The sequence below is a fragment of the Marmota monax genome, unplaced genomic scaffold (assembly GCF_021218885.2).
Source record: "Marmota monax isolate L192 unplaced genomic scaffold, Marmota_monax_Labrador192_F-V1.1 WCK01_AAM20220418_F8-fsc00018, whole genome shotgun sequence".
Taxonomy (NCBI): Eukaryota; Metazoa; Chordata; class Mammalia; order Rodentia; family Sciuridae; genus Marmota; species Marmota monax.
In genome coordinates, this window is record NW_026692201.1 from 19,214,657 (window position 1) to 19,224,992 (window position 10,336).

Genomic DNA, 10,336 nt, shown 5'->3' on the forward strand with positions numbered 1-10,336 from the left:
AGCACATGCTTTAAACTGTCTCTTATTGAAAAAAATATATTAATTATATTTCTGCCTTTTTATCATGTAAATTTAGAGCTTATGAAAGGAACCAGATGGACAGCTTTTGGAGATGAATCCTCTCTTTGATTAAAAGACAAGGAAGAAAGTTTCTACATCTTCCATCTCTGAAAAGCTACTTCCTAAAACTTTTAGCAGAGTTGAAATGATTGGAAACCATGAATGCCAAGTTTCTGCTGTGTGTGCATATGTGTGGGGAGTGATAACTGTTATTGCCCACAAACATCCTAAGTTTTCCAGTAATATATTGATTGGTTTCTTTCTTATTTTTAAAGATAAAGTCACTTTAATTCACAAATTACATATATTGTGTGAATTTAAGTCTTTATAAAAATTAACAAAATACCATTCAATTCTAACATTTCCAGTGTAATTCTTGTCATTTGGGAATCTCTAATTTATCTTATCAGATTGAGTTCATTTTTCAGGAATTTAGTTTCTATTAACATATCTAATTACAAAAATATAAATTCATTGCTTTTACCTTATGAAATATTTACTGAACACCCGTTCTGCATATGCCCTAGTGTAACACATCGGTGCCATGATACAAAGATACTATTATATTATAAGGGAATCTGCATTGTAGTCTAAAATGCAGACAAGCTGATACTGGGGAACATGTAAAATGCCGAGATGTTAAATTAAGAAGATAACTAACTCAGATTTGGGCATCAGAGAATATTAAAGGGGTAGATACAAGAACTGTGGATATTGCAACAGTCAACACAGCTAATCCAACTCAGATAATGACTGATAGTGAGATTGGGGAGTTTTAAGTTCATGGGAACATATTTTATGTTAAAATTCAGAAATTCATAGCTTAACTTTATTAATGAGGCTCTGATTCTAAGAAATTACTGCTAGGGTATCTGCATTTACATAAGTAAATGCATTATGAATAAATTACAATAAGGGAGCCCATCAAGGGCTTAAAGGAAAGACTACCAGGATATCTCTTTAAAATATACTGATATTCAAAAGATTGCACACATTCTTCAGTTCAGTGGCTTCTACTTTTCCTTTATTCTTCTTTTTGTTTCTTTGGTTTTTTTTTATTTTAATTTGTTTGTTTGTTTGTTTTCTTTTCATTTATGATCACCTTGACTTTGGAACAAAATCTAACCAGAGAACAACAATAAAACTATGCAAAATAAAACCAAAGACCAGGTCCAGATGAATATGCTAGCATTATAAAGTCTATTAGTTTATCTTATTTTATAGAGTTCTGCTGGTTATCAAAATGAGTTGAGTCTAATATTTAATTCTCTTGTGTTTGACAAAATGCTTAGTTAGATTTTGGTGGTATTCTGTTGTGTGTTCCTCTAAGGGAAGAAAATTGAAGCCTTTTTACTTGGTGACTTCTATTGGTTTATAGTGAGGTTCAAAATGTTAGTCCTCAAGTAGTACCTTTAACTCAGGACATTTAAGATAAAATGAATTATATACTTGATATCATCCAGTGCTTAATTTGTTGAGGATCACTTTTTCTAGAATGATACAACTTTCATCAATGGTGATTTGAGAAGTAACAGCATTAAAATATCTTTTTCACATGTTAAAGAAATACTCTGCCTTGTAACATGATGTGGTTTTAATTCTGAAAAGAATTTCATGAAATATTTCTTTGGTGGAATTGATTTTCATGGTATTAAGTATAGAAAATTATGTTTCCTTTGCACTATTTTCATCAGCATCATCTCAGAACTCTATATTTCTTAGTATGTGGCTTATTTTCTGCACACCCCTTCTCCCAAACTCCATGGAAGTTCCATGAGACTAAGAACCTTTGCTATCCTGTTCATCACTATGACATATAAGCATCGCTCCCAATACTTATGAAGACTAGTTTGTAATAAGTGCTCATCATACATTTTTATTTGAATAAATGATGGCTGAATGAAGTTATATATAATTATAGAGTCTAAAGACATTACTGTGGGTTTTCATTAAAAATAGCATTAAAATGAACAGGAAATTGATTTTAAATGCTGACAAAAATTCTTATTTTGCATTGTTTTTTGACTTAATATCATCCAACCTTCAAACTTAAATCTATATTGTAGGTGACAATCTGAGAGCACAAGACCATTGCAGAAGCACAGTTGGGAATCATTGAAATCTCTGAAGACAGTCACAGTGGATATGAATGAACTAGGACTTGGGAGCAGGATGCTTGGAGTTAATCTTGGCTGTCCTTTTTATAAGTGTGAGCCTTTGGGCCAGTTACTTAAGCTCTTGATTTTCAGGAGACTCATAATAGAGTTATTATGAGGATCAAAGGAGTCAACATTTATAAATTGCTTAGAACAGTGCCTACCAACTGGAAAACACTTCATAGATATCAATGTTTATTATTTCTAGCCAAGAATCCTTTCTACCTGAAAATGTTTTCTTTAAAATTTTCTTTATAATTTACTTTCAAATATGCATACATATTCTATGACAAATTTTAAAGCTTAGCAACATGTGCTTGCTCTAACTGCTATATTTAAGCACTGTATCATTTATGTTTATAGTTTTATTATGTTGATAATAATTTATAGGGATTTCTATATTTTTATTTAATTCAAAATATTTTATCTAGGAAACAGTGGTCAAGAGAATTCTAGATCAGAATTTTATGAGATGTAGCAAAAAAGCAAAACAAAAAAAAAAGGCTTTGTACCTCACTATAAAGTGTCAAATGTACATCTAAAGAAACTAGATTTATATTTTGTCTCTCAAATAGAAAAACAATGTTGTAATTTTAAATCAACTTTGGTGCTATTTGATAACTAGCAGCTGCAAAATTTTGTTAGAAATGAGAATACCATGCCAAAGATTTATAATAGATACACACATTTTTTTCAAATTTTAGTTGAAATCCATCTATGCTAACCCAAGAGTAATATTGCTCACTTCAAACCAGATTATAGAAGGAATCTAGTTTTTCAATTACTGTTACAGAGACTAAGAAGTCATAAAGTACGACTTATGACTTATACATACATACATATATATATATATATATATATATATATATAAATCCATAACTAAATTACAGATTAATTAAATAATTAAAATTAAAGTTAGGACCAAAGAAGTACTAAAAAAATTTAGGTACACGTTTTTGTAATTTGGGAGAAGGAAGAGTTTCCTGAGCATAATTATCAAAAAGAAAATACATTGCATTGAAGAATTTGGTTGATTTGTTTCTGTAAACATGTAATGATTTTATATGACAGACACAATTCTACTTTTTTGTGGTATTATGGAGTAAACTCAGGGGTACCTACTTCTAAGCTACATTCCCAATAAATTTTGTTTTTATTTTGAGCCACAGTCTATGTAAATTGCCCAAACTGACCTTAAACTTGAAGTCCTCCTTCCTCAGCCACTCTATCTGCTGGCATTAAAGGCATGCACCATCACACATGATGAATAATCATAAAATTTTAAATAAAAAATTATGAAAAATAATTGCAATCTATGTGAAAGGCAACTTACTACTAATATTAATAATTAAATAAATTAAGCAGGCAATACATTAAACCTAAATAACTCAACAAAAAGGAGCAAGATAAACAGGCAATTCTCAAAAGAAGAAAGACAAATACAACTAAAATATGAAGAAATGTTTAAAACACTTCATGGTGGGTAATACAAATTAAAGTTGCACTAATGTAATTTTGTTTAAATACATTCTATGTCATGTATAACTAATTATAACAAATAAAAAGATAAAAATAAAAATATATAAAACAAAAGTAAAAGAAAGAAATGCTAGGAAATTTTTTAAAAAGCTGGCTTAATGAGATTGAGAATGTCCATTTTCTTCTAAGGCTAAGGTAAATAGATATACTCATTGTATACAAATGGAAGCATAAGTTGGTAAAATATTTCCAAAAGTAACCTGCTAATAGAAAAAAGTAGATACAGACAAGCATAAGATATATTTGCATGTATATGTAATTTTTATTTTCTAACTCAGAACTTTAGAAATTTAAATTCTGAAAATCAGCCAACAAAGACGAGAATATAAAAAATTTTAAAAATAGAAAAATCATAACTTGTACAATAGGATATTGTACTTTGCTGAGGATTTTTTCATATTATAAAATTTACCCAAGTATTAAATTCACTTATTTCTCTAACTTTACCAAGTGATGGAACCATACTTCTACAGAATTTTAGATCATTTTCATATCCTCAATAAATAATCTTAGGTCTATTTACAGTTAATTTTCCATCCTATTCCCAGCCTCTGAAAATTACCAATCTGCTTTCTGGCTCTATAATTGGTCTTTTCTGGCTATTTCACATAAATATAATCATGCCCTAGGTGATCCTTCATTCTGGCTTCTTTCACTTAGTATGTTTTTGAAGTATATCCATAATTTACAATGTGTTAGTGTTCATTCCTTTTAGTTGGTGAATAGTATTCCATTACTGCTTTTTCTCAATCTATTCACCAGTTAGTGGATATTTAAATTGTTTCCAGTCTGAGGATCATTATGTATATTCCAACATTCCAACACATTAATAGCAATTATCTCTGAATGTTGGAATTACAAGTGCTTTTTATTTTTTTCTGCATGTACATTTTTCTTCTGTACTGAGGATTGAATCCTAGGAGGCTTTCCTACCCACCCACATCCTCAGAAATTTCTTTCTTTTTTTTGACATAGGTTCTTACTAATTTAAGCAGGATGGTCTGGAACTCGGGATCTTCCTGCCTCATCCTCCAGAATAGCTGGGATTACAAGCATCACTCACTAAATTCAGCTTCTACATGCATTTCCATATGAAAGTATTCCTTCTTAATAATCTTGGGATGGGATGAGGATTGGTATTGCCAGTATTTTTAATTATGTTAATGGGGCTTACTATACAATGTTGAAATAGCAGGATTATTTACAAATTTACATCCTGGTTGAATATCTTTTGCATGACAATTATTTTCTACATTTCTACCCACTTATGTCCAAAACATTTTATCAATTTTATGCAGAATTTATACATCAAAGACATTTGCAAATTCTAGAAAATTCTTAAAATAATATCTCATACCCAATTTGCCTATTGAATTGGATTGACACAAATATCATTGTTTTTAACCAGGCTACTTTAATTTTTAATCATTGTAAGTATTTTCTTAAAATTTGAGTATTTTAATAAGAATTTTTTAATCAGATGTATGAGTACATATATGCATATATAAATATATATTTATGAATATGCACATAATCATATTTATAGTGCTTATGGAATACATAATGCATAATGCAATCCATAGAAACATAACAATGGAAATAGAGAATTTTTCATAACATCAGTGGAAATTTGAATATTATTTAATGTTCAGTTTTGTTTGACTAGTTTTGATGTATTATAGTGTTTTTTTGAAAATTACTTTCATTTCTTATCTCCAAATATTAATACATCACATTCCTATATCCTAAAAATTTACTGTAGAAATGCAAATAGTTCTATCTCTCAGAGACCTTTAAGAGCTAAATTTATAAAAAAAAAAATTAACTTTCAAAATTATGAGTTAAGGATAAACAATAACACAAAAGTAGAGAGACTTAATTAACTGCTACATATTCTCTACTGCACTTTCAAATCAACCCCTAAATTCTAATTCTCATAGACTCTATTCAGTGAATCAATAAATTTTTCACCAATAATAAATTGATTCTTTGTATATTTATTATTATTATTGCCATCCCTATCAACATCATTTTCTAATTTTGAAAAGCTGCATACTTGAAGTTTGGGGAAGTGTTTGTTTCATTTTGTGTTGAAACCTGCCTTGATCATGCTACACTGAATTGAATATCACCAAAACCTCTTAAAGTTCATATAAATAAAGGGGTTCTTATAAAATTGGGCAATTGTGCAAGTCCCAATGGCTATTACTGTGAAAACAAAAATATCAATAATGACATAAAGGATATATCCCTTCTTTGGCAACTAACATACCTTTGGCACTTCATTCCAGAAATCCAAGTGATTTAGTGGTGCTGAATACATTATCTTCATTGATGACTGGGAAGAAACTAATGAGTTGAATTTAGTTCTATATGTAGAGAACTTTGAAAAGTTACAAGATTTGTAGGCTAACCTGCAAAGATGAGGCTTTCTTTTTTCTTGGTACTGGGGATTGAACCCAGGGGCACTTCACCATTGAGCCACATCCTAGGCCTCTTAAATAATATTTTATTTAAATGTAGGGAATCACTGAGTTTTTCAGGCACTTGCTAAATTGCTGAGGCTGCCTTTGAACTCAAAATCCTCCTACTTCAGCCTCCAAGCTGCCGGGATAGAACATCTATAAAATAAGCCAAGAAGAGACATACTTCACATTTTCCATGGCATGTTTCCATGCATAATTTTGAATATGTGATGAGAGATTAATTTTATTATTAAGAACTCAAAAACTTAATTATATCCATTCAATTTTACTTATCAGTGGACATAAATGTTAGAGTTGGCTAGTGAAGAACGATTGAGTATTTGCTCCAGAGGCAGGATTTATTTGGGAGACCAGATATACCCAGATAATGCTGGTACTGCCATTTATCTAGAAAGTCTGGCTCTTTCATTGGACTAACTGTGTGACCTTTAGGTTTTTTTGTTTCGTTTTGTTTTGTTTTGTTTTGTTTTGTTTTGTTTTGACTCTTTAACAGTCAGTGTCCTCATGTAAAACTAGCATGGTAGTAACTGACCTCACTAGGTGAGGCTGGATATTAACTGAAACCAATTTTAAAACTTTAAGCACAGTTTTCTGTTAATAAATATTCAATAAATGTTATCTATTTATTGTCATGAAGTACATTGAAAAGGCACAGTTGAATTTTGAGAGGATTTATTCTCTGTAAGTGTATATGCTAAAAAAGATGTGGAAATAGCCAAGGCAGCCTTTTGAGAACATGCATGGAGTCTGGATACTCTTATAGTTTCTTCAGTAGCAGTAGTATTACATCTGAAGAAATCCCACACCCATTTATATCAACATATTAACCAACAGGAAATACTATTTTCTGTAACAAGATAATAGTGAAACATGAAATGTAAGCCTCTATGCAGTTATAATATCACATTCAAATCAAAACATAAGAAATAAATTCCAAAAGTATTTATTTAAACATGACACACTTGCATATTCATTTCTTAGATTATTTCCTTTTTATTTTTCATTAGGTGACTATGTACTGAAAGTGAAATTGGTAAAAATCTGTTTCATTAGTTTAGTAAATATAATTACTTAAAACATTTTTAAAATAATTTAGACTCATAACAAGTTACAAAAATACTCCAAAGACATCCTAGGCATCCTAAGCATTCTTTTCTCATCTTTTCCTACTGTTGACATCTTCCATAATTATAGAACATTATCAAACCCAGAAAATGATTGGCATGGTACAATTAACTAGAATATAGATCTTACTCATTTTCTAAATAAATGTTTGCATTCTTTTTTCTTTTTAATACTGGGGCATTGAACCAATTACCTCTGAGCTATATTCCCATCTCTTTCTATTTTTTGTTTTTATTTTATTTTGAGACAAGATCCTGCTAATATTCTTAGGGTGTCCCTAGGTTGCTGAGACTGGTTTCAAACTTGTGATCCTCCTGCCTCAGCCTCCCAAGTCACTGGGATTATAGGTATGTGCCACCACATCCAGTGAATCTATTCATTTATTGTTTTGATTTAGTGTACAGTTCTATGACATTTTACTACATGTATATATTTTTAAAACCACCTCCTTAATCAAAATACAGAATCATTTCATCATTACAAAGCCCTTTATAGCCATACCCTCCTTACCTTCCATACCTCCTGGCAATCATTTTCAGTTCTACATCTCTATAATTTTGACTAATCTTCATAAACAAAATCATTTCAACTAGTAAATATTTAGTAGCAGCTCTTATTATATTTTAAAATGCATTTAAAGAAAGATTATAGATGCTTTGTTGAAGATGTGTGGAAATAGGGTAACATAGGTACAAAAATTCAGTGTTAAATTTTAAACTCTGGAAAGAATTCATAGGAATGCAACTTTAGTTTACAAAGTAGTTAGATGTCAATTGTCATTATTTCATTTTCTTGGGTGCAGGTTTATTTTTATGGGTCACAATCTCATATTCACTGCTGTCTGAGATGATTGGTATTTTTAAAAAGCATAGGAAAACAAAACTTAAGGAATGTTTTTTCATTCTTGAAAGGAATAAAAGAAACTCACCACTTTGGAAAACAAATAAATCTCTTTAGATTTAAATGAATTTTTTTTTTTTTTTTTGGTATTGATCCAATTTATAGGGACAAAACCCTTAGGATCATCTCACAGAGAATTCCACCTCCAAACACTGTTGAATTGGGGATTAAGCTTCTAACACACAGGTTTTAAAAGATATATTCAAACCATAGCATATAATTGTGTGCCCTCTTTAGAAATGAGGAATCATTTAAATTTTTTAGGTAATGTCAAATCATTCTTTAGAATCTGTGTCATACACCATGTCCTCAAACTTTGCATGGCAAATATAAACAAGCATTTTATTTGAGTTTTCTTAAACATAATCAAAGAAAACCCCACAGCATAATATTCAAATACAACCTATGAATATGATTTCAGGGAAGATAATAAAATTCTCCAAAATTAATTTAGAGCCACTTCTGAAATCAGTGGGATCTCAAATAGTGTCTTCCCTGAGCAGGGAGAATGATGAAGTATCCCCATATCTTCTCTCCCTTACCTGAACTAATTTCATCTAATTATGTTCTCTTCCCGTGGTCCACAGTGATCTAGAATGTGAGTTAAAGGTATTTTAATAAATGGCTGAATGCTTCCCTGAATGTGACTTTTGTTTTGTTTGTTTGTTTGTTTTTTAAAAAATAAAATAAAATAAAAAACAAACCTGTCCTGTGATGATTTTGTGATGCTGTTTATTTCACAACACATACATCTATAGAACTGGTGTCAATGCCAATTTCCACTTTCAATCATAATGATTTTAACTAATGTTCTAACCTGATTAGAAGAAATTTCACTACCAAACCAACAGTAAAGGCAGTATTTTCTTCCAGACTAGACATCCAAAATGTCATGATTTTGTCTGTTGAAATAGCTAATCACTTTATTTTCAACAGTTCACTCCTGTGGGGATATCACATAGAACACAGCATAACATAACTAGAAAATCTAGAATAGAATGAGTTATCTTCTTTTAATCCATGACATATTTCATTAGTTTATGAGGGACTTAATAAGTTTATAAATTTATCGCTGGGCTACTTTCTGTCTTCCAACTCTTCTGTTCTCAATGTTAATCATCTTGATGGTTGTGGATTTACATTCTTTCCGTGTTGTAGATGTCGGGGACAGGAAAGCACTAATTAATTCATGTCGGGAAAGAAAAATGCATTTATTTATTTCTAAAGGAAAAACAAAAGAACAACTCTTTCTTTCACAAATAAATTTATCACTTGGTGACAATACAAGATGTTCTTCCTTGATTTAGATATGAGGCTCTAAAAGGAGTATCAAAAATAAGTGACTCAGGTTATATGGAAATAGTGAAAACAATTTTTTTTAATCTATTATTTACAGGAAGCTGGATTCTCTCAATTTCACTGGAAAATTTTCCTCTTGTTGAGTGCCAAAGAAGTCTGTGCTCATGTGCCTTTGCAAACAAACATTCAAAGTCAGGCAAAAAGCTCAGAGGACACCCTGAAGAAGAGCTATCTATCTATGTGGAAAAAAAAAAAAGGATGAAACTTCCTGTCACATCTTATCAATAATTTCAATAATGTTTCACAAGAATTAAATCTAATACAACTTGCCTATACAGAAACTTGTGTTTCCTGGACAGATGATCTTTTTGAAGTGAATAAAATTTTTAGTGGTAGTATAATTTCAGGTAAATAATCTAACCTTGAGAAAATATAACTCTCTTATAGTCAGTTTTGTTTTTGCTCACTTTACTTTTACTTTTACCCATCTAGCTTAACTTTTTTCTTAGTATCCTTTCACCCTCTTTGATTCATCAAAAAAGTAAAAATATGCTCCAAGCACATGAAACCATCTGACAATTTTTGCTTGAAATCTTACAAACATGATTTCAATTTCCTCCACCACAAACTCAGAATTATATTGAACAAATTACTTCACCTTTTTGACCTCAAAGTTTTGTCTGGAAATTAACTAAAATTTCCAGACAAAACAAAGTTTTGTAAGGAAATTAATACATATAGGACAGAATTGTAGTAAGAATTAGACAATAT